A 27,991-nucleotide genomic window follows, 5' to 3' on the forward strand; every position below is an offset into this window, starting at 1 on the left:
TGGAATACATGTTTACTTTTTTATCCAACCATGTTTCAATTAATTGCAAATGGCAATTTAGACTAACCAAAATGCATTTAAAACCATGCCTAATGCACCAACAGTGGCACATATTTCTAACCAACCTTGATTGGACTTGGTTTATTTTCTGCAATACTTGTTTTTTATGCTTACTCCGAATTTATCAAACTAGAATGTCTACAAGAGGCACAACAGATTCAATTCACTGTCAACATTCTCTAGTTAAAACTCGAGATAGCGTTCAAACAGTAGCTTGATGGCCAGCAAGAAAACATTTACCCCTTCTGGCAAAAGTGCAAATGACAATGGCCTAGAAATGTGGGAATGAATGCCGACAATCTTATACCTGGTTCAGTATTTACATATGCTGTTTTGCACCTCTGATTGAATAATTGAGGTAAGATTGGCGAGGAGTAAATATAATAGTAGAATGCATGCCATCAGAGCACTTTGTAAAATTTGATAGGTGGCCTTAGCCAAACTAGCGTTGTTGATCAAATCAACTGCACAAAAGGCCATTAACGTGTGTGAATCATCACTTGCCCTCTGCTAATCAATTTGATCCGACTTTGATCTATTTCCTTTCAGGCGCAATACACTTAACGCAAAAGATAATTAAGGCAGTATTAACCATTCCTCATATACAGGAATTAGGGATGATTAATAGCTATACCTGGATTGGACCTCGGTCGCTTTACTTACAGTAAAAGTGGTTTTTAATCAGTATGCCTAATTCAGATTATACAAAACCAGTTTTTTTGCAAGAGGCACAACAGATTCAATTCAGGGCGAGCATGATCTAGTACAAACGTTTGAGGGAGGTGGGTATTCATCCAGTGAAATGGGAGTGGTAGCACTTTGGCCAGAAAAAAACATGTTCTTGTGACAAATGTGAACTAAATGGCTATGGCATGTGGGGATGACACCAACAAACTACACCTAACTGCTTTATTTCTACGCATGCTGTTCGTAGCTGATTAAGTGGTGCCATGGTTGTCTAGGTAAAAATATATATATGCCATGAGAGCACATGGGGATTTTGAGATCCAATCTTGCAATTGGTTAAGCGATGGGCCAGCCTCCTTTGGTAAAGTAACTTTCGTTTCCAAGTTACACCTATGCATATGTAGTAAAATTAAAATGGCTCTTTAAGCAAGCTGTTAAGATCTGTGGAAGAGTATGCGCCAATTGCAAAGATCCATTAAGAGGACATGTTCATCCCAATGAAAATTAACCCAAGGATTAGTAGATAAGCACCATTCAACTTGATACACAAGGACATCACTCTTGCAATTGTCATACAATGCAAGAGTAAAGCGGGCTTTGCTAGTTAAGCTGTTTAGGGCAAAATTAGTGTATGACTGCTGAGATTGTTTATCCAACAATCAAATGATTTGCATCTCTTTATCTGCTGCACTTTTCAGTCCATAACGCTTTATGGGTTATTAATTTTAAGTTTACAAGAGCACCAGTGAAGTTTCAGTTGTGACTATTCTTGGGATTAACAGACATAGATCCACAGTGCTTCTTGCTTTATCATGAGCCAGTCTGAATTGGTCAGTGAATATGGAACCTAAATGTTTTCCAATTTCTTAAAGTTTTGCTCCTAGTTTTTTCAGGTTTACTATCATACCATTCCTCTTATTAGGATACTATTCCTCTTATAGGTGAGTTAATTGCCTTAAAAACAGAGACTTTTCTCCCAAGTAGGTTTGCCTTGATGGAGGATTAAACACAAGCTAGGTTTCACTAGCTATGTGCAAATTTGCTGCTGACTGCTTTCTGAATAACTTGAAGAAGTTATTTATTGATTTATGATCTTTCAATGTGCTTCTGAAGTTGCATATTTTTTCTCTCATGCCTTTGGTATGCAAATATATTCATATTATATGGCTGAAATGCCTAGCCTCCTAGTATAGTATTGGATGAGTGTTTCACATGGTACTTACCTCTCCATGCGTAACAATATTTATCTTTTTATGATTGCTTCCTTATTTCCGGTGTCAAGCTTCCCTGAACCTCCTACTTTGGGCATGTAAAATATTTTTTATTTTCATGATACAAGGAAACATCTGCAACCCAAAGATGTAGACATTAAATAGCTGCACATATCCTATCTTTTCTAGGGGAGGGTTGAACTCCATCTTCATATATGGGCAATTATCATCTCTTCAACTTTATCATGTCTTTTCCTTTTATTTTCAGAGCAATCTCGCACTAAGAGGGTCCAAGCTCCAGACTCCCATGCTCCAATGCCTTATCCGGTGCAAACATATTGTTTACCAGTACACAATATAAACTAAGTTTGGGGCATAACCACTTCTTGTCAAGATAACCTTTAGGCTCATCATTTACTTCATGGGGTAGGACAAATGGTTGACTCCATTGCTAGGAAACCAAGGTACCCTACCTAATGCTTCTCTCTTTAGGGAGACTCTCCTCCCTTGGTCATAGGGCTTAGCAACCTTGTTGATATTCCAAGGTCTAGACATTTTTTAACAAGATGGGTATCCCAATCAATCAGCTGACCCCCTACTTGATTTCTGTCAATACCCCTGCCCCACTTCCTTCCCCCTCAAGGAGGAAATCTGTAATGTCCCCAATTTTTGGATTGCCTTGTGGTGGGATTAGGAGGGATTTCCACAACTTATGTCAGCGAGGTCACATGAGCGGGATTACATTATTGGTGGGCCCCGTTGACCTTGCCGCCTACACCTACCTACAAGTCAGTGAGCAAAGTCTTCAACCCCACAATGTGTGGTTGGTGGCAGGGAACTCAGAGAAGGGGTTGTCACACTAATCCTTACTCTCTCTATTTGAGCTATCTCCTAGGTTAGCTAAGGGTGGTGGTCCCTAATGAAAATTTAAGTTAAAAAAGACGTGAGTTTCTAGGAGAATTGTTAGAATTAAATGGATTATTTCTTTAAGATTTATAAGCAAAATTGATATGAGCAATACCATAAATACATAAAATAAGCATGAAATACATAAACAACCACTGCCTTCAAAGTATTGCTCTTTAAGAAATGAAATTGTATTTTGCTTAAAATGAAGTGAAATGCTTTCAAATGGAAAGCCAAAATAACCCTGAAAAGTGAGACAATAAATTGTTAGCACAAGATATTATAAATGCTTTCAAGATGAATAAGTCTGCAAATCAAAGCATGGAAACGATCTTGCTCAAAATGATACAAAAATAACTCAAATGTTAGACCAAGATGACAACATGCAATTAAGTTTGCAACCCAAAATAATAGTACTTGAAAGTGAAATCAACCATTCATGACAATATGCAATTAAACCATAAGATGAGTCAATTTCCAAGTACAAGAAAAAATAAACTTTTTGCAAAATTAAAAGGAATTACAATGCTTGTATCCAAAGTGCCTCTTGAAATAAGATTTGCATGTGAGACTTTAAACCATCAAGATGGCAAGAAATTTAAGAACTTTGAAAACAAAGCAAATATAATGGAATGAGTTCTTGGTTTATTTTATTAATTAGTGTCAAGGCAAAGTTACAATTGAACTCTAGTCCTCAGACCTCATCCTCGCTCAAATGTTTGGATCTCACAAAGAGGAGTCAATAAAGGTAGAGAGTCCCTAAAAGTCCATTCAACCAACTTAAGTTGGAGGTAAGTTTTAGTGAGGCTTGGGGCCTTCCTATACTAAAATGCCTAAATGAAGTGCAAATTGTGTTAATTCCCCAAATTAAACTAATGCTTCAAAAAAAAATAGTTTGCAAAACTTGAAAGCGTATGCATGTGGGAATTTAAATACAAAATTAGTAAAATTTTGCATGTGGAGTGAAATGTGTTGATTTTAAGCATGCATAATATGAAATTAAAAGCTAGAAAGCTAACAAAAACTAAAAGCAAGATTAAGCCACCCACAAGAATCCCTCCTCTAAATGAGGAAGGGGGATGTCATGGGAAAAATCCCAAGCTCCCTCCAACAAATTTTTTTATCTTTTATTAGCACTTGAAGCAGGTAAAAATGCCTCTAAGAGGACAACCCACAATACGAGAGAGATCTTTACAAAGATGGGACTCTAACAAAGCTAGACTCTCTCCCCAAAAAAATATAGCAACAACAAACTTGAAGATGGAAAAAAACTCTCCAAAAGAGATTCACAAGGCTCAAAAGGCCCACGGCCTCAATGAGTTTGCAACTCTCTCCCAAGTGCTTATGGCCTCCCTAGAAATCAGTCTTTGGATAATGTGAGGGGGTCCTGCATACACACGAGTGAGTAGTTTTCCAAAGCTTCTCCTCAAGCTCCTTGTTGCCCAATGCTCAAACCTATGGGCTGCAAAACACAAAAATATACTAATTGTCAATGTGAAATTAGGAAAAATAAACCAAAACTGAACTTAGAATTTAATTTACAAAGTACTAGCTCAAGTAATGGGAGTGAACCCCATACTTGCCTGGCCTTAGAAATGACCCTTGAATAGGAGATATAACTTTGAAAGAACTAAAATCAAAGAAATATTTTTGAATTTAAATGGATGACCAAGTAGCTATAGACTAAGAAAACTCTCTTTTGCTCTTCGTTGGATGGAAAACATGAAGCGAAAAAATGGTTGAGTCTTGAATCGTTGTGACTCTAGGAGTGAGTTGATCTAATTGAGATTTCTCCCACTTCTAGATAGATTCCAGCACACAATACAAAAGATTTTTCCTACACACTTGAACACGTATTAGTTGCACAAGATTAAAGCAATATAATGAATAAGATAAACCAAACATTCCTCCTCAAATGAATTGGCAAGCTTATCCCTAGAAGACTACTCTAAATCAATGATATGTGCAAGATAGCTTGCACACATCAATCCAAGCAATATGGCAAGCATAAACTAATATTAATTCAACATGCAAAAGAAATTAAACACAATAGCAGTAATATGAAAGGACATCACCTCATAACGCCAAGAGAACACCAGCCAAATAGCCCCAAAGTCTTGATTGTATTAAGAAAGTATGCAAGGACAAAAAGGAAACGTTTCCTCAAGCCCAAAAGCTTATTACATGATACAATATGAGAGCCTGTGGCTCTATTATATAGAGAGTTGGGAGCAAATCCCACTGAAGAATGACAATGACAAATGGCATTGGGGCCGATCCCAATGTAGAAGTGATTAAACAAGTGGCATGAGGTGACAACCCCAAAGAGAAATTCAGATTTGTTGAATGGAGCTCCAATGCCAAGTGTAAAAATCGAATTCTGGTAAGTGGACATCATTTTCTTCTTCCCTTATGTGCCAAATTCGAATTTTATGATAGAATGACAAGTGTATATGGGTGGTAACCCATGTGGGGACAATTTCCCACAAAAATCTCCACCAAATATTTTCTCAAATCCTCCCAAATGTGCATTAACTTCACAAATTCGAATGTGCATTAGCTTCCTTTAAAGCTAGAAATTCGATTTTATTCGAGCACGTTTTAGGTGAGGAGTCCACATCACCTTGTGACTTCACTTTAACTCCCCCATAATTTTCCACTTCATTTCCACAACATTTAGCATGTGTGGATATTAATTTTTCTCCGTTTATTTAATTTCTTGCTTAATTAATTGCCAGATTTCCCACTAAACTTAGGAAAAGTGGGTTTTGAGGGTTCAAAACACATTTTTAACCCATCAAAGTGTGTCATAGTAGAAAGTTGAGGGTGAGAGGTGCAAATTTCATTACTCATACCCTATACAGCTTCTCTAAACATCACTTATTACATTACAAGTATAATTTTATTAGCAATTTCCACAATGCGAAAAATCTAAAAAATCAAAAAATAACTACCTAGACCTAACCAAATTCCACGAAATTTTTTGTGTAATCTAGTATGGTAATATACATCGACTCTAGACACTAAGATGTGTTAGGGGCTCAACCTTCAAACCGTCGCACCGCCTTTGGGTAAAAACGTGAGTGAAAAAACCCAGAAAATTATCTACCTCTAAAAAAAAAGGGATAATTAACCAGATAAAAAAAAACACTCCAAGGTGTACTCGTTTTTTGGTCGAGTCCCAACATCCTAAACCTGTTACAGACTCAAAAACTCATCATTACTAGTATCACTTATTACAATTCCCCATAGGGTGTGGAATCTGAGTACCAAAAAAATGATGAGAAGATAGAAGTAGAGTTAAAAAACTCTATTGAGTCATGATATCTGATGGTACAAGTGTCCTTTGGATCATCCTTGGGCATGGAGTCTTCATATAATCATTAGGTGCCACTCCAGTGGTCAACAGGCCCGAAGGGTTTTGAGGAGTTTTATGGGGGCCAACTGGGATCGCTTGCCATTTTTCATCAACAAGATCAGTTTTGCATAGTTTGATCTTGGTTTTGTTGTATTCTGACGATTTCCATAAAACGGAGTTATTAATAGGCACATTTTAATTAATTACACTTAAGGTGTTGTATCAAGCTGATTACTTGGAGAAACGTCACAGTGGAATAACTCGTTGGAATCGGGGCGAAAAGATCTACAAGACAGAATGATGAAAAGGGGCTTTGGGAGGCTGGTGTAATCATGGTGGCAGTGGAAGGATTTTCTGGAGATAAAAGTGACTTTATTAGTAATAAAAAGTCACTCTTTTTTTATGTGGTTCATGGACACTGGATGGCTGCTACATCCATGGAAAAATCCAAGCAGATCAACCTGAAAGGATCTACCCGTCGGCCAAACTAGCAAGGCCTAACCCCAAACATGTCGAGGAGATTTGACCCCGTGACCTCCCGATTGGCAAGGTACATAGCAACGAGAACTCGACCAACTGAGCTATTCCTTGAGGCTAATAAAAGGTGAAAAAGGTGTTTTTATCTAAGGGGTAAATAAAAGGGGGCAAAAGTCACTTGGAAAATAGGAGGAAAATGCACTAACTATATTATTAATAAAATAATAAAAGGAGATTTCTACAAGATTGGAGAAAATCCGACAAAATCTTATAAAAGGGGAGAGAAGGTCATTTTCTCATTCATTCTGGTTTATGATTATTTCTTGTTGATTGATTGGGAGCTCATGCGAGTTTCTCTCAAGGGTTTCAGGCGAGACTCTCACAGTAGTTTCAATGAACAAAATTGCCACCCTAGCTAGTACTCACCAATTTTGGTGGGCATTATTGCCACCCTCGTTGGTATTGCAAGAAATCACACAAGTTTTCTATTTGTGCTTCAATTGCAGGCTATTAGGGAGACATTTCTTCAGTGGAACGAATTGGTTATTATTGTCGGAGTTGGAGAATGGACTGTTGCTCAAGACGTTTGCCGAAGTTGAAGGTTATTGGCTGAGGTCGAGTTGATTGGAGGGTTGAATTTATTTGTTGGGGTCGAGTTTATTAACCGGAGCCCAGTTTATTTGTTGGGGTCGAATTTATCTATTGGGGCCGAGTTTATTTGTTGGGTTGAGTTTATTTGTCGGAGCCCAGTTTATTTGTTGGGGCCGAATTTATCTACTAGGGTTGAGTTTATTTGTCGGAGCCCAGTTTATTTGCTAGAAATCTTTATTTGCAAGGACCGAGATTATTTACCAAAGATTTTTATTTGTTGGAGCAGAGATTATTTGTCGGAGATCTTATTTGCTAGGGTCGAGATCATTTATTGGAGCTGACCTTATTTGTTTTGGCCGAATTCATCATTATAGGAGGGTCGAGTTGCTAACTATAGGAGTGCCACACATTGATTGAGTTATTTGCTAGAGTTGTATTACAGGTTCTCAGATTAATATTCTCCATGTAAATCTCTTAATCAAATTAATAAAAGTCTCATTGTGCCTTAAAATATTTCTATTGTAAGTGTTTATTTGTTTTGCATACAAAGTGTTCGAAGAAAAGCTTGCACGCAAAGTGTTTATCAAAATTTCTAAAAGGAAAAATTTAATATTTTTGCAAGCTTTGCTAGCATATTCAAATACAGGATATTACAGTGGTATCAAAGTTGGTTTTCCTGTTAACCTGAAGGGTTTGATTAGAGAAAATTACTTTGAACTAGCAAGCAAAATTGTCTACAGAATTCCTTCAAAAATTTGAAGAATATAATGGAAATTTCACAAAGATAATAGAGGAGGTTGAAGCATGTGTATCATCAAAGGCAGCGAAGAAAAGAAGAAATTGCAGATCGGAAGATGATGAAGATAAAAAGATCACAGTTGTTGAACAAAACCCCAATGTCAATGTTGTCAATGCAAGAGAAACAATGATTTAAGGAAAGGTCTATGATCAAACCTCCCAGGACAAATTGGGAGAAGTCATACCCATTGAAGATGAAGCTAGCCCAAATTCAAAGACTCACTCCAGCAGGTTGGTACAAGGGTTTGGAATGAGGGAGAATCAGATAATGATGCAAAATGTCTATCATTATTTAACGAGATTATTGAGGAAAATCATGAGGCTACGATAGTTGATGATGATTCCCAAGAGGTGTGCAAAGATGATAACACATAGGTAGTCAGTGGTGTGAACTAAAACCCATCAGATGATTTATTTTATGAAGATGATGATGCTCATACGCTTACTCGTGCCCATAAATTAGAAAACCAATTGAAGGTAAGCACCGACCAAATTGTGGCGGCCACGAGACATTATGATGATATACAGGCATTAGTGGCAGATTATTGTTGGAGAAATGCAGTGATACGTAATAGTTTGGGAGGAGAGCTTTCACTAGCAGATTTTCAGACACTCCAAGAGGCATTGGTAGAGATGAAATCTAACTACCTTCACCTTCTTTCAGATAGAGATCACCTACTCATGCTTGTTGAGATATACCATGATGCACTAGAAGGGAAAGAGGAGGAAGTTGACAGGCTTACCCATGAGCTTGAGACTACCCAAGAGTCCTTGAAGAGCACTCAGATGGCCCTTCAAGAATCGGAGTTACAGGTTGAGCAACGTGTATGGGTCTGAGTTGTGGACATTCTTCATCCCCCATGGCAGACAGTCAGGATGTTAGGGGCACTCATGATTTGATAGAGGAACCTCCAGTGATATTTGAGCACAAGGAGCACACAAATGAACAGGCACTTGTAGAGAGGTATGCCCCAGAGGGTTCTAATTATGCATCCATAGGTCGTGGAGACAGGTATATTTCAAATGAGGATACATCCATTTGGGATCAAGGTTCAATTGACACGAGTGGAGTGGATGTTGGAAGCCCAGGTCGACATTGGGATCCAGGTGGAGCTTTCCATCTGCACCAGAGGCGCGGGATGACTATGGTGAAATGGTTGACCTAGTGACCGAGTGCACACATTCCTTCATGGAATCTCAGTTAGCACTAGTGGCCAGTTGGTTTGACTGGCAAATGAGCATACTCAAGGAGATGTCCTGGCACGTTATCCGTGTAAGGGATTGCAGGATGATCAACATGCTCTAGCAGGAGTCATTCGGATGGGACGACATTAGTATGCCACCAGGAAGGCATTGTGTGGAGACAATGCCCCTCCATTGATGTATTGGGCATAGGAGCCATCAAGGATCAGCACAGCAATGACATCCCCATTAGCATGTGAGGAGTTATGCCGCTCAGGTTCACCCAGGATAATTGAGGGGACAGATGAGCATCCGGGAGCATCATGTCTTCGATCGAGATATCAGCAGATTAGATACGGAGAGAGGGGCATTCACAGGATTACCCTTGGATATCCATATGGACTCTTAATGATACCCTTTGGGATTCACACACCAGTCACTCTCCAGTGTTATTTATTGTCCCGGAGTACTTGGTTGTCACCCCTTGATGCTCTCACCATGAGCAGCAAGATGTAGGAGGCTCAACTGAGATAATTGGATGAGACACAGAGCATCATGGCCAAGAGAGAGGCTTTCCAGTTGAGGCGTATAGTCAGGGCATGAGTTGGACAGTGAAGGCTTAATGATGGCATGGTCTACTGCAGAGGTAGCATATGTTCAACCCCTGAATACACACTCAAGGAGATGATCATGACGGAGTTTCGTAACACATCTTCGGCGGGACATTTTGAGGCATTGCATGAGAATGAGGCACAGCGGATGGTAGACCTCTTGTCATTTCCCTTCTCAAATGAATTAATCACGAGATGCAGCAACACAATTTTGGTAGCAATTTTGGTTTAGGAGGAGGACCCCACAAGTAGAAATTTAGGAACTATAGGCAGTTCGAATTATTTTTGGCAGTTAGTGGAATGTGGGGGCCACCACATGCATAATTCGAATTTGGCCAAGGAGGACGTTGGAGGGAATTCGAGCTAGTGGAAGGAGGGGCCCACAAGAGGCTAAGGGGGCCCAAGGTGATAAAAGAGGATGGAGCTCTCATTTTCCGGCATTCTGAATATTTGACAAACAAACTCACTCTTGTACGCTCTGCTGCTTAGCGAGTCTACCGGTTGTTTAGCCACGAGTCTTCCACAGGGAAGATTCAACCTCTACTTCGGGGGACTATCTGTGCCCGCCCTAGGGAGGCTGTGGAGGCCGTTCCACAGAGATTGCAGGAGTTTCTAGCAGTGATTCACAGCTCAACCAGCCACGCAGAGGAAGGGACTGCGTGTTTTCTGGGCAGCCAAAAATACGCAGAGGTTGATTCAGCCAGCCAAGGGGCCACTAACTTGCTGGGAGTTTTTGGGAGCAAAGATGGATGACAGAGGGTATTTTATCCGTGTTTTGCAGCTAGCCAGCCAGCCAATACACTCAGCAGTACACATTTCTGGGTAGAGAGACTACGCAGTGGCCTCCAATAGCAAATTCATGGGGTTTGATTGTGCAGCCATCAGGGCCAAGGACCATCCGGGAAGCAAGGGCTCATATAGTACAGGGGAAAGCAGCATTTGAGGGTTGTTTCCAAGTGGATTTGCAAGTTTTTCCTGCAAATTGAATTTGGCAGCAATAGTCAGAGAGCAGCTCCCAAGAGGCCGAAAATCCAAAGTCAAAATCAGAGAAATTCCCTTATGGGTTTTTCTAGGTTTTGTCCAAGGAGTCTAAGGCTGAAAGGGTAGAATTTTCTGGGTGGTTTTTGGGCACTTTCCAGCAGGCCGAAGTCAGCAGATCAGTGGTTTACTGGGACAGTGCAAAGCATAGTAGAGCAACAGCTGAGCAGCGATCTTTCCAACTATTCTACCACCTGGGTTTGCTCCATCTTGTCCTTGAGACAAGCCCAAGTGCACTACTCCATCTATATATTGTACCAATGCTCTCCTATTTCATAATATATGGCTCAGCAGTTTCAGTATTACAATGTCTCATGGGTGTTTGCTAAATGTTTTTAATTTTCCACTGTTGCACTGTTTGTTTAATTGGATTATCACTTAATTTCATGTTTAGGAACATTACAGTGGTATCAAAGCCTAATTCTTAGCTTAGCTGTGGGGTTGGGTTCCTATGAGAGGAGAAGACCGAGAGAACATCACTTACCGGAGGCAGAGGTACAGGAGCAGAGAAAGGGAGTTGGAAATTACACCAGACACAGAGGAAAGAGGGAAAACAGTGGCCGGAGAGGAGGAAATGACAGAGCCCAAGAGCAGGGAGGAGATGGCTTTCGATAGCCTCTTGAGGGCTCTGAGTGACTTGGCCAAGGGGCAGAAAGACATGCTGGAGGAGATCAAATCACAGAGCCAAGACAGAGCCACACCTAGAGGGTTTTTGTGTGGAGAGACTTCCGGGGCTTCTCAGCCCTTCGATCATCCCTCACCAGCAACGCAGCGCCCTTCAGTGAGTGTGCCCACTAGGGCCACACTACCCTCCTTCGTGCCAATAGCACAGATCGAACCAACAAGGGAGGAAGACACTCCCCAGATGGGGGATTACTTCAGAGAGTGGCAGGCGATGGACGAAGATTTCAAAGAAGCCCTCTCCTTCAGAGATTACTGCAAGCTCAAGCAGAGTGAGAGGAACAAGGGGTATGGAGGACAGGGGACCCAAAACTATGAGCTGCAGAGAACCATAGGGAGGATGTACTTCCCTACATTTGATGGCACTGCCAAGTGCACAGCCAAGGCTTGGGTTGAAAAGATGGACACATACTTTCAACTCAACCGAATGACAGAACAGGAGGCCATTAAGATGGCAGCACTGCACTTGGAGAGGGAAACCCATGACTGGTGGTTTCACGGCCTAACCAATTTGGGGCATGCCCAAATAGCTTCATATAAGGACTTCACTAGGAGGGTGGTGGAGCGGTTTGATCAGAGGGATCTGGAGGCATCCTTCAGGGAGCTGACACAACTGCGCCAAACAGGCAACCCAGAGCAGTATTTTTCTAATTTTCTGCGTGTCAGTGATGGTCCCGGATCTGTCCAAGGCCAAGAGGGTATACACCTTCATTGAGGGTTTGCTTGAGCCTCTGCGTGGACTAGTGAAGTCACGTAGACCCTCTACGCTGCAGGAGGCGGTGGTGTGCACCAAAGATTTGCAGGGGGCCATCCCCAAGACCAGAGCGCCATTTCCTACACGGACCCCTTTCCCACATAAAGGGCATGAGTCTAGACCCCCACCACCGAGGACCACACAGGGGAAGGGGCAGCTAGATGAGGAGACACAGAAGAACCTCCGAAGGAGGAAGCTGTGCTTCACATGTAGAGAGGCCTGGGCACCAAGCCATAGGTGCACAGCGAGTAGAGCACATTACATTGAGGTCTTTTCTGACAGTGACTAGGAGGACGAGGTGGAGCAAGATTGCAGTGGGACAGATGGAGAGAGTTCAGGGGACAGAGGGCCACCACCACCACCACCTCCATAGGGAGGGGCATCTCTTGCCTCATCAGGAGGAGTCCTTGCTTCTCTATGGGAGATTCCTAAGTTTTTGACACTCTGTATCAGAGGTACGATGCAGGGACAAAGAGTGTCGATACTAGTGGACAGTGGGGCTACCGACAACTTCATAGATGCACCGCTGGTCCAGAGGAGGGGCCTCACCACGGCAGAGTTTGAGGGATTCTCCGTCCTAGTGCCAGGTGACCATACCATCTAGTGTACCAGATACGTGCCCTCCTTGACAGTATCTATGGGAAACTACTTGATGATGAACCATTTTTTTGTGGTCGATGTGCCAGACACCAATGTGGTGATGGGTGTCCAGTGGCTGTAATCCCTTGGGAGAGTTACGACTGATTGGAGAAAACCTGATATGGAGTTCATGGGGCCAAACGACAAACTGGTGTTTTAAGAGGCACGGCATGCAATGTTATCCGCCTCAGACAGTTTTGGCCCATAGGATGGACTCTGGAGGCAGATCTTCGACATGGGGACATTGCATGGGCAGTCGAGTTGAGGATTTCGGAGGCTGGGGGTCAGGCACAATCACCACCAGCAAACATACAAGCTCTTATGGACAGGTACGTAGGGGTGTTCAGGGACATTCCACTAGGGCAGCCACCGGATAGAGGGTTTGAGCACACCATTGAGCGAGAGTCGGGTATACAAGCAGTCATCACTACTCCTTACAGGCACCCAAAAGCCTATAAAGACAAGATAGAGAAAGCTATTCAAGAGTTGCTTGCTTTGGGTCACATATTTCCTAGTTCCAGTCCTTTTGCTTCTTCTGTAGTGCTAGTGAAGAAGAAGGATGGGACTGTCAGGATGTGCATAGACTACAGAGCCCTTAACAGGAAGACCCTCAAGAACCGGTACCCCATTCCCCGCATTGATGAGTTGATGGATGAGCTTAGAGGAGCCAAGTACTTCTCTAAGATCGATCTATGTTCGGGGTACCACCAGATCAAAGTTGGGGATCAAGACATCCCGAAGACAGCATTCTGGTGCCACTATGGGCACTTCGAGTTTCTAGTCATGCCATTTAGGCTGACCAACGCTCCCGCCACATTTCAGTCTTGCATGAACCACATCTTTAGGGGGCAGTTGAGGAGGTTCGTGCTAGTGTTTTTTGACGACATTCTGATCTATAGCCAGACATGGGAGGAACATCTCCAGAACTTGGAGGAGGTACTGTGCATTCTGGAGGAGCAGCAGTTCTATGCCAAGCTCTCCAAATGCGAGTTTGGGATAACAAAGATGCTTTATCTCGGACATATCATTGGAGCGGACGAGGTGAAGGTTCATGAGGAGAAGATCAGGGCCATCTGGGATTGGCAACAGCCGTGCCCTAAAGGCCAAAGACTAGGTCCAAGAGAGCCAAGATATCCTCAAAGCTCTCAAGGATAATCTAGCGACAACCCAGAATCAGCAAAAACTGTATGCAGATCGGCACAAGATAGAGAGGCACTTTGAGGAGGGGGACCTAGTGTACCTCCGGTTGCAGCCTTACAGACAATCCACGTTGAAATAGAAGGGGGCCGAGAAGCTACAGCCACGCTTCTATGGGCCCTACCAGGTGACCAGGCGGGTTGGGGAGGTGGCCTATGAGCTAGCACTGCCTCCGGGGAGCAGGATCCACAACATGTTTCATGTCTCATGCCTGAAGAAGGTGTTGGGACAACAGGTGACCGTAGCAGCTGATCTACCCCCATTGGATGATGAGGGCCATTTGGTGTTGGAACCAGAGGCCATATTGGAGAGCAGGGAGAGAAAACTGAGGAGTAGAACCATCAGGGAGTTCTTGGTACGCTGGAAGAACTTACCGAATGAGGATGCCACCTGGGAGGGTGAGCACATACTAGAGCACTCGCCTTTGAGGTTGCTTGAGGGCAAGCAACATTTGGGAGGGGAGCATTGTCATGTCCCTTCTCAAATGAATTAGTCACGGGATGCAGCAACACAATTTTAGCAGCAATTGTTGATTTGGGGTAGCATCGGATGTGCTCTAGCCATGAAAATAGGTGGAGAGGCTAAAGCACACGAGATCTCCAAGACCCAGAAATGGTTTGGACAGGTTGTACCTGGTTTGGGAGATATTAAAATAATTAATATTTTTAATGGAGTTCCTAAGTCTAAACTTAGGAAAAATAAAATATTAATGGGCATTAATATAAACCTAAATTAGAAGGTTCCAAAAGTCATGGATCAAGCCAAATCTAATCTTAGCCGTTGATTAGAGTTTTAATCTCGATCGTTGAAGGACCAACAGGAAAAGTATAAGAGGAGGCTTGAGAGTCAATTGGAGAACACACCAAAGTGATCAGTCATTCGATTTGCTAGAGCGGGGTTGCTAAGCAAAGTCGAATCAGTGATCAGCAGCGAAGTGCAATGAGTACTGGACAAAGAGGCAGAGACAGTACTGGGAGACCAGCGCAAAGGCAGACAGCGAGAAGCAACGACCAGAACATGCCACGAAGAGCCTAGCAGAGACAGCACAGAGCCCAGAGGGATTGCGTCATCCACGCATAGAGCAGTTGCAGTGACACAGAGGATCCCAGAGGCTACGCAGTTCCTTAGAGGGCTGATGCAAAGGGGTTTGGGGCTCACGCAGAGGCCAGAAGGGCCAGCGCAGAGCTTCAAAGTCGCTGGAGAGGGTTTCATGGGACAGGTTTTCTGAATACCTGTTTCCGAATAGAGAGGTATTGCTGCCAGTTATTTTTCTCTATCAAGTGAGCCAGTTTGGCACCTAGTTGTACTCAATGAAACACTGCATAATAATAAACCCTCAGAATAGTTGCACCGATTTTCCCCCATTAGGTTTTTCCGGGGACATTTGTCCCAAAAAAACAGTGTCACTTGTGTGTTTGTTTTCTTTCAGCTGATGATCTGTAGATGTTGAGACTGTATTGTGTTTATTTCGTTATTTATATGTTTTAAATAATTTCTTCAAATTTAACAAGTAGAAGAAATAAACCAGAAGAATACAGATTAAATTTCTAATAGATAGACTTAGAAATTTCAACATGGTATCATAGCGTGGTTGCAAATCACAGGAGAGCTGAAGGCATCAACTAAGCAGAGCCTTTGCAGCAAAATCAGTTGTCCCGAGTAACAGAAGTTGATCCTTGAAGAAGCGACAGTAGAAGGGTTGGCGCAGAGGGATTGCGTCATCAGTCCGGGCCAGAGAGAGGCCAGCGCAAAGGTTGAGGAGGGCAGAGAGAAGCTCACGTAGAGCCATGCAAAGACCAGGAGGGTTGACGCAGTTGGCTGAGGGCGCTGTCTTGTCAGTGCAGAGATTGCGCAGAGCCTAGAGGCTCAGTCCTTCAATTGTTGGGGCATAGGAAGTTGTGGGCTGTTTGCAGGAGCGAAGCTAGTGGAGCACTGTGGTCAGAACAGTACCTAACAGAGCAAAGCCAAAGTAGAGGGAGTTGCTACTGAGGCGGATTTCTAGCCAAGAAATCTAGATCAGTGTTGCAGGTGCGCAGAAGATCGGAGAGGTGAAACTTGACGTTTGGCAGGAGGATTTCCAAAGGGAAATCGGGACTCAGAGGGAGTCCAGCAAAGAACTTCCAGGTGGGAAGTAGAGAGACTCAATAGGAGTCGAAAGGAGAACTTCCAGAGGGAAGTAGAGAGACTCAGAGGAGTCGACAGAAGAGCAGCAAGATGGTCGTGAATGCGCTGAGGGATCAGGACAAGCTGGACGAGGCGTCCAACTTTCTGGTCTGGAAGGCCAGGATCCTGTCCATTCTAGATAGACATCGCATCAAGGGCTTCGCCTTGAGAACAATGGCTATCCCAGTTGACCCGGTAGCTAATGAGAAGTACGAGGAGGCAATGGCCAAGGCAAAATGCATCATCCTTGATGGGGTTAAGGATCATGTGGTCCAACTGCTGAGAAGGAGACAACAAAGGAGATGTGGGACACCTTGAAGACGTTGTACCAGCATACTTTCGTGCAAAGGAAGATGTTACTTGAGAATCAGCTACGATCATACCAGATGCAGAAGGGGGAGCAGATAGATCTCTTCCTTTGTCAATTGAAGGAGATCCGAGACCAACTGACTTCCATAGGGGCCATGCCGGATGAAGAGATGATGGTAAGGACCGCACTTAACGCAGTCTCCGAGGAGTGGGAGACATTTGTCCAGAGCATACTGGGCAAGGCGAATCTTCCAGATTGGGAAGAATTGTGGGCGGCTCTTCGTCAAGAGGAGATCAAGCAGTTGAGCAAGGCGGGAAGTAGCAGCAAAGGAGTCTGGATCAAGAAGGAAGAGGAAGAGGATGCAGCTCTGGCATCTGTGGGAAAGCAGGAGAAGAGGAAGAAGAAGGACCTCTCCAAGGTCAAGTGCTTCCACTGTGGGGAACTGGGTCATTATGCAAACCAATGTCCGAGGAAGAAGAACAAGGGAGAGGCGTCTGACTCTAAGGTAGCACCAGCGAAGGCGAAGAAGGAAGTCGAGGAGAATGACGATTGTGCCATGAGTGCTCATGTACCTCTAGAGAAGAGGAGGGGAGACATCACGCTGTAGTCAGAAAGACTACAGACGATGAGGGGCAGGATCCTTGAAGTACCCAACCTCTTGGATTATACCTTTGCTACAGGAGCCCCAAAGAGAGAGTAGCAGGACTGGCGAATATCGGTAGAGACGAATGTGGATGAAGCGGCAAGGAGTGCTATAGTCCAAGAGGAGAGGCACAGGAGTGTTGCACCAGTGCAGGATGGCACAAAGAGGTGTGCAACGGTGCGAGATGCAGGGAGTTGTTGCAGTAGCGCAGAGGTCAGTAGAGGGAGCACTTGTTAGCGGTAGAGGGAGCTTCAGCATCGGGAGTGTTTCTAGCCTGACAGGGATGTCAGAAGTTGGGTGGATCAGTTACTTACTTCTCAGTAACTGAGTTGCAGTGCAGTAGCAGTATGCAGTAGCACGATGCAGCATGATGAGAGGGGGATGCAGTGCAGATGCAGTGTTGGGAGGATGGACCAACAGTAGCACGGATGCAGAGGGAGTTGTTGTACGGATGCAGCAGTGGCAGTGGCAGGGCCATGGGCAGCAGTGCAGAGGATGTTGGGCGGGGAGGCCTAGCATCAACACAGGTACCGGTGCCAGATAATCAGGGTGATGCTCAGTGTGGAGTATTACTAGAGCACAGTCCTCGCTAAGAGGAAGCATTGATTTGGGGTAGCATCGGATGTGCTCTAGCCATGAAAATTGGTGGAGAGGCTAAAGCACATGAGATCTCCAAGACCCGGAAATGGTTTGGACAGATTGTACCCGGTTTGGGAGATATTAAAATAATTAATATTTTTAATGGAGTTCCTAATTCTAAACTTCGGGAAAAATAAAATATTAATGGGCATTAATATAAAACTAGGTTAGAAGGTTCCAAAAGTCATGGATCAAGCCAAATCTAAGCTTAGTCGTTGATTAGAGTTTTAATCTCGGTCGTTGAAGGACCAACAGGAAAAGTATAGGAGGAGGCTTGAGGGTCAATTGGAGAACACACCAAAGTGATCAGTGATTCGATTTGCTAGAGCGAGGTTGCTAAGCAAAGTCGAATCAGTGATCAGCAGCAAGGGGCAATGAGTACTGGACAGAGAGGCAGAGACAGTACTGAGAGACCAGCGCAGAGGCAGAGAGCAAGAAGCAGCAGCCAGAGCAGGCCACGCAAAGCCCAACAAAGACAGCGCAAAGCCCAGAGGGACTGCGTCATCCACGCAGAGCCCAGCAGAGACAGCGCAAAGCCCAGAAGGATTGCGTCATCCACGCAGAGAGCAGCTGAAGTGACGCAGAGGGTCCCAGACGCTGCGCAGTGCCTCAGACAACTGACGCAGAGGGGTTTGGGGCTAACGCAAAGAGCAGCTGGGCAAGCGCAGAGCTTCAGAGTCATTCGAGAGGGTTTCGTGGGACAGGTTTTCTGAATACCTGTTTCCAAATAGAGAGGTATTGTTGCCAGTTATTTTTCTCTGTCGGGTGAGCCAGTTTGGCACCCAATTGTACTCAAGGAAATACTGCATAATAATAAACCCTCAAAATAGTTGCACCAATTTTCCCGCATTGAGTTTTCCCGAGGACATTTGTCCAAAAACAACGGTGTCACTTGTGTGTTTGTTTTCTTTCAGCTGATGATCTGTAGATGTTGAGACTGTATTGTGTTTATTTCATTATTTATATGTTTTAAATAACTTGTTCGAATTTAACAAGTAGAAGAAATAAACCAGAAGCATACAAATTAAATTTCTAACAAATAGACTTGGAAATTTCAACAAGGAGGAGGACCCCACACGGAGAAACTTAGGAACTATATGCAGTTCGAATTATTTTTGGCAGTTAATGGAATGTGGGGGCCACCACATGCATAATTCGAATTTGGCCAAGGAGGACATTGGAGGGAATTCGAGCTAGTGGAAGGAGGGGCCCACAAGAAGCTAAGGGGGGCCAAGGTGATAAAAGAGGATGGAGCTCTCATTTTTCGGCATTTTGAATATTTGACAAACAAACTGGCTCTTGTATGCTCTGCTGCTTAGCGAGTCTACCAGTTGTTTAGCCACGAGTCTTCCGCAGGGAAGATTCAACCTCTAGTTTGGGGAACTATCCGTGTTCGCCCTAGGGAAGCTGTTCCACAGAGTTTGCAGCAGTGATTCAAAGCTCAACCAGCCACGCAGAGGAAGGGACTGCGTGTTTTTTGGGCAGCGCAGAGGTTGATTCAGCCAGCCAAGGGGCCACTAACTTGCTGGGAGTTTTCGGGAGCAAAGAAGATGGAGGATTGAGGGTATTTTATCAATGTTTTGCAGCCAGCCAGCCAGTACACGCAGCAGTATACATTTCTGGGCAGAGAGACTGCGCAGTGGCCTCCAACAGCAAATTTGTGGGGCTTGATTGAGCAGCCATCAGGGCCAAGGACCATCCGGGAAGTAAGGGATCAGATAGTACAGGGGAAAGCAGCATTTGAGGGGTGTTTCCAAGTGGATTTGCAGGATTTTTCCTGCAAATCGAATTTGGCAACAGTAGCCGGAGAGCAACTCCCAAGAGGCCGAAAATCCAAAGTCAAAATCAGAGAAATTCCCTTCTGGGTCTTTCTGGGTTTTGTCCAAGGAATCTAAGGCTGAAAGGGCAGAGTTTTCTGCGCAATTTTTGGGCACTTTCTAGCAAGCCGAAGTCAACAGATCAGCATTTCACTGGGATAGCGCAATGCATAGTAGAGAAGCAGTTGAGCAGCCATCTTTCCAGCTATTCTACCACCTGGGTTTGGTCCAGCTTGTCCTTGAGACAAGCCCAAGTACACTACTCCATTTATATATTGTACTTATGCTCTCATATTTCATAATATATGGCTCAGCAGTTCCAGAATTACAGTGTCTCATGGGTGTTTGCTAAATGTTTTTAATTTTCCACTATTGCACTATTTGTTTAATTGGATTATCACTTAATTTCTTGTTTAGGAACATTACACCTCTTTTACAAGAGGGCATGTAAGCTCCAGGCAGTATTTGGGTGCATCATCAAGAGATGGGATAACATAGTTCGTTGTGTGATCTGGCAGGAGCGGGGAGGTTTAGCATGGTGTCCATTTGTTGATTGCATATAGGGATTAGAGGAGAGGCACAGATGGCCTCCAACAGTTATCAAAACTATGTAGCAGTCAGCAGAGATTGGGAGTTGTGAACTTCCAATATGGCTAATGGATCTAGGGACCCAGTTGGTTGTTAGATCACTCCACTACTCGATGAGCAAAGATATGATAGTGATTGATCTAGTTGATTTCAGGTTTTACACGTGGAGGGTTGTGGAGGCCTTCACCAGGTGGCGATGCAAATTTTCCTTGTTGTTCATGATCGAGTCTAGCTATAGACCGATAGACTCTAACCTCGCTGAGATGCCTTGGCAGGATGTGCTTCATGGTTGTGGGTTCGGACCTTACAAATATTTTGGCATGTGGTTCTAGGTAAGGAGGATTCAGTATGAGCACAATGGGTAGTTATTTATGACAGAGTGGTGCAACGACAACATGGCAATCTCTTTTTGAGATTAGCATGGGACCCTGGCATTACTGGATTTGGCAGTTTAGCTACCATTATGGATGAGTTGGTTTTTACAGGGGAAGATCACTCAAATCTTCCATTGGACCTCAGTTTCACGGAGAGCGTTTCACTTCTCAGTGATTTGTTGATATTCTTGAGCACCTCACTAGTATGACAATGTGATCAACAGGAGGAGGTTGTGATCAGTGAGAGGAGGATGTGATCAACAGGAGGAGGTTGTGATCAACAGGAGGAGGTCATGGTTAGTTCATGTGGAGGAGGACCCTTCTCAGCAGGAGTTGGATTGTACCTTCAAGAGTTCACTCTTGAGGTACATGAGAGTGGTTTTCCGATAGAGAAACTCCTTAAGGAAATGACCGGGATTTTGCATTTTCGAGATGCTCTACTTATTCACAGTGTGAAGTGGACCTCTGGTGTTTATGCCTTGTTAGGGAGTGAGTGGAGCGAGGAATGCTTCACAATGATTAGGATGGTTTAGGACCCCAGTATGAGATCCATTCGTGATGGGGTAGTACAGTGGTCTAGAGTGGCGCAGTGGCACATTTGGGACCCTGGTATTAGTTTGGATTAGCTTGTGGAGCGACAACATGTGATGACATTGCTTGAGGACAAGCAATTTTGGGGAGGGGAGACTGTAATGTCCCCAATTTTTGGATTACCTTATGGTGAGATTAGGAGGGATTTCCAGAGCTTATGTCAGCCAAGTCACAGGAGCAGGATTACATTATTGATGGGCATGGAGGGTTTTGAGGATTTTTATGGGGGTCGACTAAGATCGCTTGCCATTTTTCATCATCGGGATCAATTTTGCATAGTTTGATCTTGGTTCCATTGCATTCTAACGATTTCCCTAAAACGGAATGATTAACGGGCATATTTTAATTAATTATGTTTAAGGTGTTGTTTTGGGTTGATACTTGGATAAACACTTTAGTGTAATAGCTCGTTGGAATCGGGGCGAAAAGATCTAAAAAACAAAATGATGAAAAGGGGCTTCGAGAGGCCAGGGCGATCATGGTGGCAGTTTAAGCATTTTTTGTTGATAAAAGTGACTTTAATTAGTAATAAAAAGTCACTTATTAAATAAAAGGTGAAAAAGTGTTTTTACATAAGGGGTAAATAAAAGGGGACAAAAGTCACCTGGAAAATAGGAGGAAAATGCACTAAGTGGATTATTAATAAAATAATAAAGGGAAATTTTTAGAATATTGGAGAAGACTCGGCAAATTCTTATGAAAGGGGAGAGAGCCATTTTCTCATTCTTTCTGGTTTATGATTATTTCTTGTTGATTGATTGGGAGTGTTGATGCCGCCTAGCACACAAACCTTTAAGTTAGTGTGAGAAAAGTCCTTCACCCCACAAGGTGTGGCTTGGTGGCAAACCTAAGAGATGGGGCTATCACCTATTCCCAACTCTCTTTGTTAAAGTTCTCTCCTAGGTAAGCTAAGGGGGGTGGTCTCTAATGAAAAACTAGATGAAATAATGTAAGTTCCTAGGAGATCCTAAGTCAAAGAGAGTACTTCAAAACTATGAGCAAGCTTAATGAATATGATGAGCAATACAAGATATGGGTTCAATAATCAAAGAAGGATATTTTCAATGATCATCAACACATAATTTCAAAAGATAAACATGTAAAACCAGTACCTTATGATTGCTTCAATAATAGTAAAGACTTGCTCAAAAATAAATACTCAAAATGAGACACCAAGTAGTCCTGCAAAACAAATCAATGTTAGATAAATAGATATCAATTTTGCAAGATATAAATTGCATTTCAAATAAATGCTTTAAGCAAAGAGACTATCATTCATGATCATAAGCATGTAAAGTAGCAATTTAAACGACTATGACTTGCAAAATGAGACTTAAAATGAACCAAAGCTTTACTTGCAAAAGAAAGATATTATACTTGCTCAAAGAGATACTTCAACAATAAAAATGATAACTTCAATGGATATTCACCATAACAAGTACATGAGATAAGTTTGCAAGTGAAAATGCTCTAAAAGAGTAAATGAGTTAGAAATATGTGCACTTGGTTAAGGTGAGATGCAATTATCTTGGTAAGTTTTAGACTAAATGCCTTTTCTAGGTGAAAAGTTCTCCTTTCAACTTCTTACGAAAGGGTAAAGATTGGGGTGACTGAAAAGAAGAAGTCCTTGAGGAAGCTCTTGTCTTCGTTAACGATACCCTTCCCCTAATCCTTACAAGCCATGTGTGTCTTCATTCCTACAAGGGGACAATGTCACCTTCATAATTGTAGGGTCACACACTTTACCTTACTTTGTAGCAATTGGAAGAAATTTCAAAGAAAATCTTGGCCCTATTATTTCTATTCAACCGAGCTTATGCTTGGAGGTAAATTTTAGGGATGCAAGGTCTAAAACTAGAATGCCTAGATGCTTGAATGTTACTTAGTGCTTGCAAAAGGAAAATGCCTCAAAGTAAATGGATAAATTGCTCACAATAAGATTGCATCAATGACTTAAGATATTACTCACAAGATTATACAAATTTATAAAGTAGATGACATGTAAACATAAGCTTCATAAGTGAATAAGATTGCAAATTTGCTCCAAATAAATGCTTAGCAAAGGATGTGTCAATAAACAATAAACTTAAGCATAAATTGACAAATGAAATATGTAGCAATTGAAATGAAATGAAGCCAAGAGTACAATGTTTTCTTGTAAAGTGAGCAAAATGATTTAAAATATATGAGCAAAGCAACAAGTGAGCTTATAGTGAGGCAATGCATTCCAAAGAAGCAAAATGTTAAGCAAATGAGTTAAACTTGCCGCGTAAATTTAGTGTACTTGCATTAAATCAAATATTTACATGAAATGTAAGACAAAGCAAGTTAAAACTGAAATTGGATGAAAATGTTATGTGAGTTAGATTAGTAAACCACAAAAGAACATGTAAATGAACTAAGAAAGAAAACTAGGGAAATGAGATGCAAGTCAATCCACCCACAAAAGTCCTCTCTCTAAATGAGGAGGAGGGATGCCATGGGTAAAATCCTAAGCTCCCAAAAGAAAATTTGGAGCTTTTATTAAATGTTACGATAAGGAGAAATCCTTTTAGAAGGCTGCCCAAAAGATGAAGGAGAAACTTTCACAAAATAAAAGCTTTAGAAGCTAGAATCTCCTTCCAAACTTAGGAACTACAATGGCCAATAGGATTTTCTCAAATTCTGAAAATTACAACGAACAAATCAAGCCCCCAAAGATCCCCAGGCTAGCTAATTTGCAGCTGCCCTCTAATGCTCACGGCCTCCTTGAAATTGATCTCCAAATGTGTGAGAGGTCCTGCAAACACTAGTTAGAAGTTTCCAAAATTTCTCCTCAAGACTCTTGTTGCCAAAAAACTCCAACTATGGGTTGCAAAACAAAGAGATTGTTAGTGGAGAGAGCATGCAAAGGAAACAAAATATAGTACATACTAATATACAAGAAACCAAACCAAGTGATGGGAGTGAACCCCCATACTTGTTTAGCTTAGAAAATTTGCTCTTAAATAGCTTATGTAATCTTGAAAGCTCTAGATCAAAAGAAGCATGTAATTCAAATTTGTAAATGATTCAAGTAGGTAATGGGAAAGGAAAAATCCCCTCTTGCTCCTCTTTGGATGAAAGCTTTGAAGTGAAAATTTGATGGGTTTTAAGAAACCTTAAATTTGGGGGTGAGTTGATCTATGTGGAACTTCTCCCACGCCCAAATGGATTCCTACACACAATTCAAATAGATTTTTCCCTACACACTTGAAACAAAGATTAGCTTGCAAAAGCATTAAAACAACACGATGGGTGAAATAGACCAAATATTCTTCCAAAAATAAATTGGCAAGTTCACTCCTAGAATACTACTCTAAATTAAAGATATGTGCAAGCTATATGTGCAAGATAGCTTGCACATATCAATCCAAAATAGATGGAAAATATAAGCTAACAACATTCAAATATGCAAGAAAATTGAAGCATAACAACAATAGCATGGAAGGAAATCCCTCAAAGTGCCAAGAAAACACCACCAAAATTGTCTCAAGGTCTTTATTAGCAAATTGCAAGTACAAAATCGCAGTGTTTCCTCAAGCCCAATAGCTCATAACATGAATACCAAATGAGAGCCCAAAGTTTAGTTAAATAGAGAAACTGGAGAAGATCTCAATGTAAACCCCAATTCCAAGAGGAGAATGATGGAAATCTCAAGGAAAATTCGAATTTGGAAAGACTGGAGCTTTCAGCCATGTGTAGAAGTTGTTTTCTGAGATGTGGCAGCGTTTTCTTCTTCCCTGTAGTGCCAAATTCGAATTTCCCCTTTCTGGTTGCCATGTGTGGATGAATGTGGGTGAGAAGGGAAGCATTTCCCACTAATTTCTCAACCAGATTATAGTGGATAGACACATCTGCAAGTTGAACTCAAACTGCCCTGCGTGGATCTCAAATTTGTTATGCGTGTAGCTGCTCTCAAGCTGAGCGTAGATGTTGTTGAAGGGGCCAACGTACAAGTGGAGACAATGAGACTATAGTGGGAACATAATCTCAAGTTAAATATTTTCCCAAATCTGCATTAATCTTCAAGGAAGTCAAGCTGCTATTTTGGTAAGACGTGACCCAATCTGGCCCACATAACTAATTTCCCATGTGGTTTAATTCTTGGATCATGTGGGTGTCAAATCATCTCACACAATTGTCATTTAACTTGACTCTTTGACTTCAGTGCTTTTCCATGTCATTTCCACCTCAATTGGCATGTGGGTATTTTCATTTTCTCCATTTTTTTTTATTTTCATGGTTATTTATTTCTCATTTTCCCACCTAACTTAGGAAAAAGTGGAGTTTTTGGGGGTAAAAGTGATTTTTCACCCCCTCAAAGTGTGTCTTAGTAGAAAGTTGATGAGGAAAAGTGTAATTTTGAACACACATACCCCATACAACTGCTATAGACATCACTTATTACATTTTACAATCATAATTTATTAAAATTTATGTCCAGTGGGAAATTTTAAAAATTAAAAAATTGACCCCTAGACCTAATCAAATTCCGCAAAATTTACGAGTGATCTAGTATGGTAATATACAATGACTCTAGATACTAAGACTCACCCAAGGCCTTGCCATCAAGCCACACTCCGGCTTTGGGATTATGTTATGCTTGGAAGAAAAAACTCAATTAATTATTAAGTCCTCGAAAGTACCTAATAATTAACCAAGTAAAAAAAATCTCTCAGAGTAAACTCACTTGATGACAACGTCCCAAGTTACCTAGGCCTGTTACATGACTCAATTCATCACACTAGCATCACTTTACATCATCCCCGCAAAGCTTACAGAATCTGAGTACAACATAGAAGAAGATGAGAAGAAAAAAGTTAAAAAACTCTGATGATAGATGAACTCTAATGGTACATGAAACCTCTAATATATCTTCGGGCATGGAGTCTTCAAAAATAAATTCAAGTACACTCAGTGGTCAACAAGGAGCTCCAACGAGTTTCTCTCGAGAGTTTTAGTCGAGACTCCCACACTAGTGTCAGTGGACATTATTGCCACCCTAGCTAGTACTCACCAATTTGGGAGACATTTCTTTAGTGGGACAAATTGGTTATTATTGTCGAGTTGGAAATTGGATCGTTGAAGACATTTGTTGGAGCTGAAGGTTATTGGTTGAGATCGAGTTGATTGGAGGGTTGAATTTATATATTGGGGCTGAGTTTATTTGTCGGAGCCCAATGTATTTGTTGGGGCTGAATTTATATACTGGGGTTGAGTTTATTTGTCAGAGCACAGTTTATTTGTCAAAGCGCTTTATTTGTTAGGACTGAGATTATTTGTCGAAGATCTTTATTTGTTGGGGCTGAGATTATTTGTCGGAGATCTTATTTGCTAGGGCCGAGATCATTTGCCAGAGCTGAGCTTATTTGTTGAGGCCAAATTCATCATTATAGGAGGGTCGAGTTGCTGACTATAGGAGTGTCACATTAATTGAGTTATTTGTTGTTGTGGTATTACGGGTTCTCAGATTAATATTCTCCATTTAAATATCTTGATCAAATTAATAAAAGTCATGTTGTGCCTAAAAATATTTTTGTTGTAAGTGTTTATTTGTTTTGCATACAAAGTGTTCGAAGAAAAGCTTGCACACAAAGTGTTTGTCAAAAGTCCTTAAAGAGAAAATTTAATATTTTTGCAAATTGTGCTAGCATATTTCAAATACAGGATATTACAAAATCGACATTGTGATCTAGAGGGACATTTATAAGAGCTTCACACAAGTTCTTTGGACTAGGTCATTTACGGCTTTAAGCCTCTAAATCCCAAGCACTTCCTCCAAATTACTTATAGCCTTAGTGTTCAATTGTGTTATCTTCGGTTCCATCTATTTCATAGGCCTTGCTTCCCACTTGCCCAATTGCAGATGTGCTCCCACCCACTGTGAGTTGAGATAGCTTACCATCTTCCCATAGTAAAATAGATATGCAGTCTCTATTCTTTGGGCAATGTTGAGACAAAGAAACATTTCATATTTCAATGTACCTTCTATTACAAGGTCAAAGGGAGATTATGTTGTCTCTACATGGATCCCAACCAAACCTCGTCAACTTTTATCAAAGCATGTCCTTATACAAAGAGGCGTGTTCTCTTAAGACAACACTTACTCTAGGGATCATCTTCCATTGTTTCATGGATTAACTCCTTTCCTTGAATCTTAGGGATGACAAGAGGAGAAGGGGTGTGGGGCAAAGCATCCTCACACCCCTTAAGAGAACATGCATAGAGTAAGAGTTGTCTTAACAAAACATGCCTTACGAGAACTTTCATCGAAGCATGGCCTTATACAAAGGGTCGTGTTCTCTTAAGACAACACTTACTCTAGGGATCATCTTCCATTGTTTCATGGATTAACTCCTTTCCTTGAATCTTAGGGATGACAAGAGGGAAAGGGGTGTGGGGCAAAGCATCCCTCCAACGCTCAATTAGTCATTGCTAAAGACATTTGTTGAAATCTGGGCAGCTTTGGGATGAATTTCCCCCCAATAGTAATCCAGTTTCCCCAAAAAGAAACCACCTTTGCCCAAAGAAAAAATTAAATTAAAATTACATGTGCAAGTCGGCTTGTCACCTTATCATTATTGTTGGGCAAATCCTCAAGTCAGCTCAAGTAATTATGTGGCAAACAAATAGATGAGAAAATAAGTTATTCAAG

The 27,991-nt window shown here is 42.0% G+C and overlaps 1 long non-coding RNA gene across 1 annotated transcript in view; it reads right to left on the reverse strand.

Annotated features, from left to right (window-relative positions):
* The window catches only part of LOC149152833 (uncharacterized), a 185,984-nt gene extending 163,482 nt beyond the window's left edge, over positions 1 to 22,502 (reverse strand). Inside the window, exon 1 of the long non-coding RNA XR_016262322.1 lies at positions 22,428 to 22,502. This is a non-coding gene — a long non-coding RNA (uncharacterized LOC149152833). The remainder of the gene's footprint in view (positions 1 to 22,427) is intronic.
* Positions 22,503 to 27,991: the final 5,489 nt, after the last annotated feature.

The sequence above is a fragment of the Pinus tabuliformis genome, chromosome 9, assembly GCF_031772625.1.
Source record: "Pinus tabuliformis cultivar Carrire ecotype Pingquan chromosome 9, CPIR1, whole genome shotgun sequence".
Taxonomy (NCBI): domain Eukaryota; kingdom Viridiplantae; phylum Streptophyta; class Pinopsida; order Pinales; family Pinaceae; genus Pinus; species Pinus tabuliformis.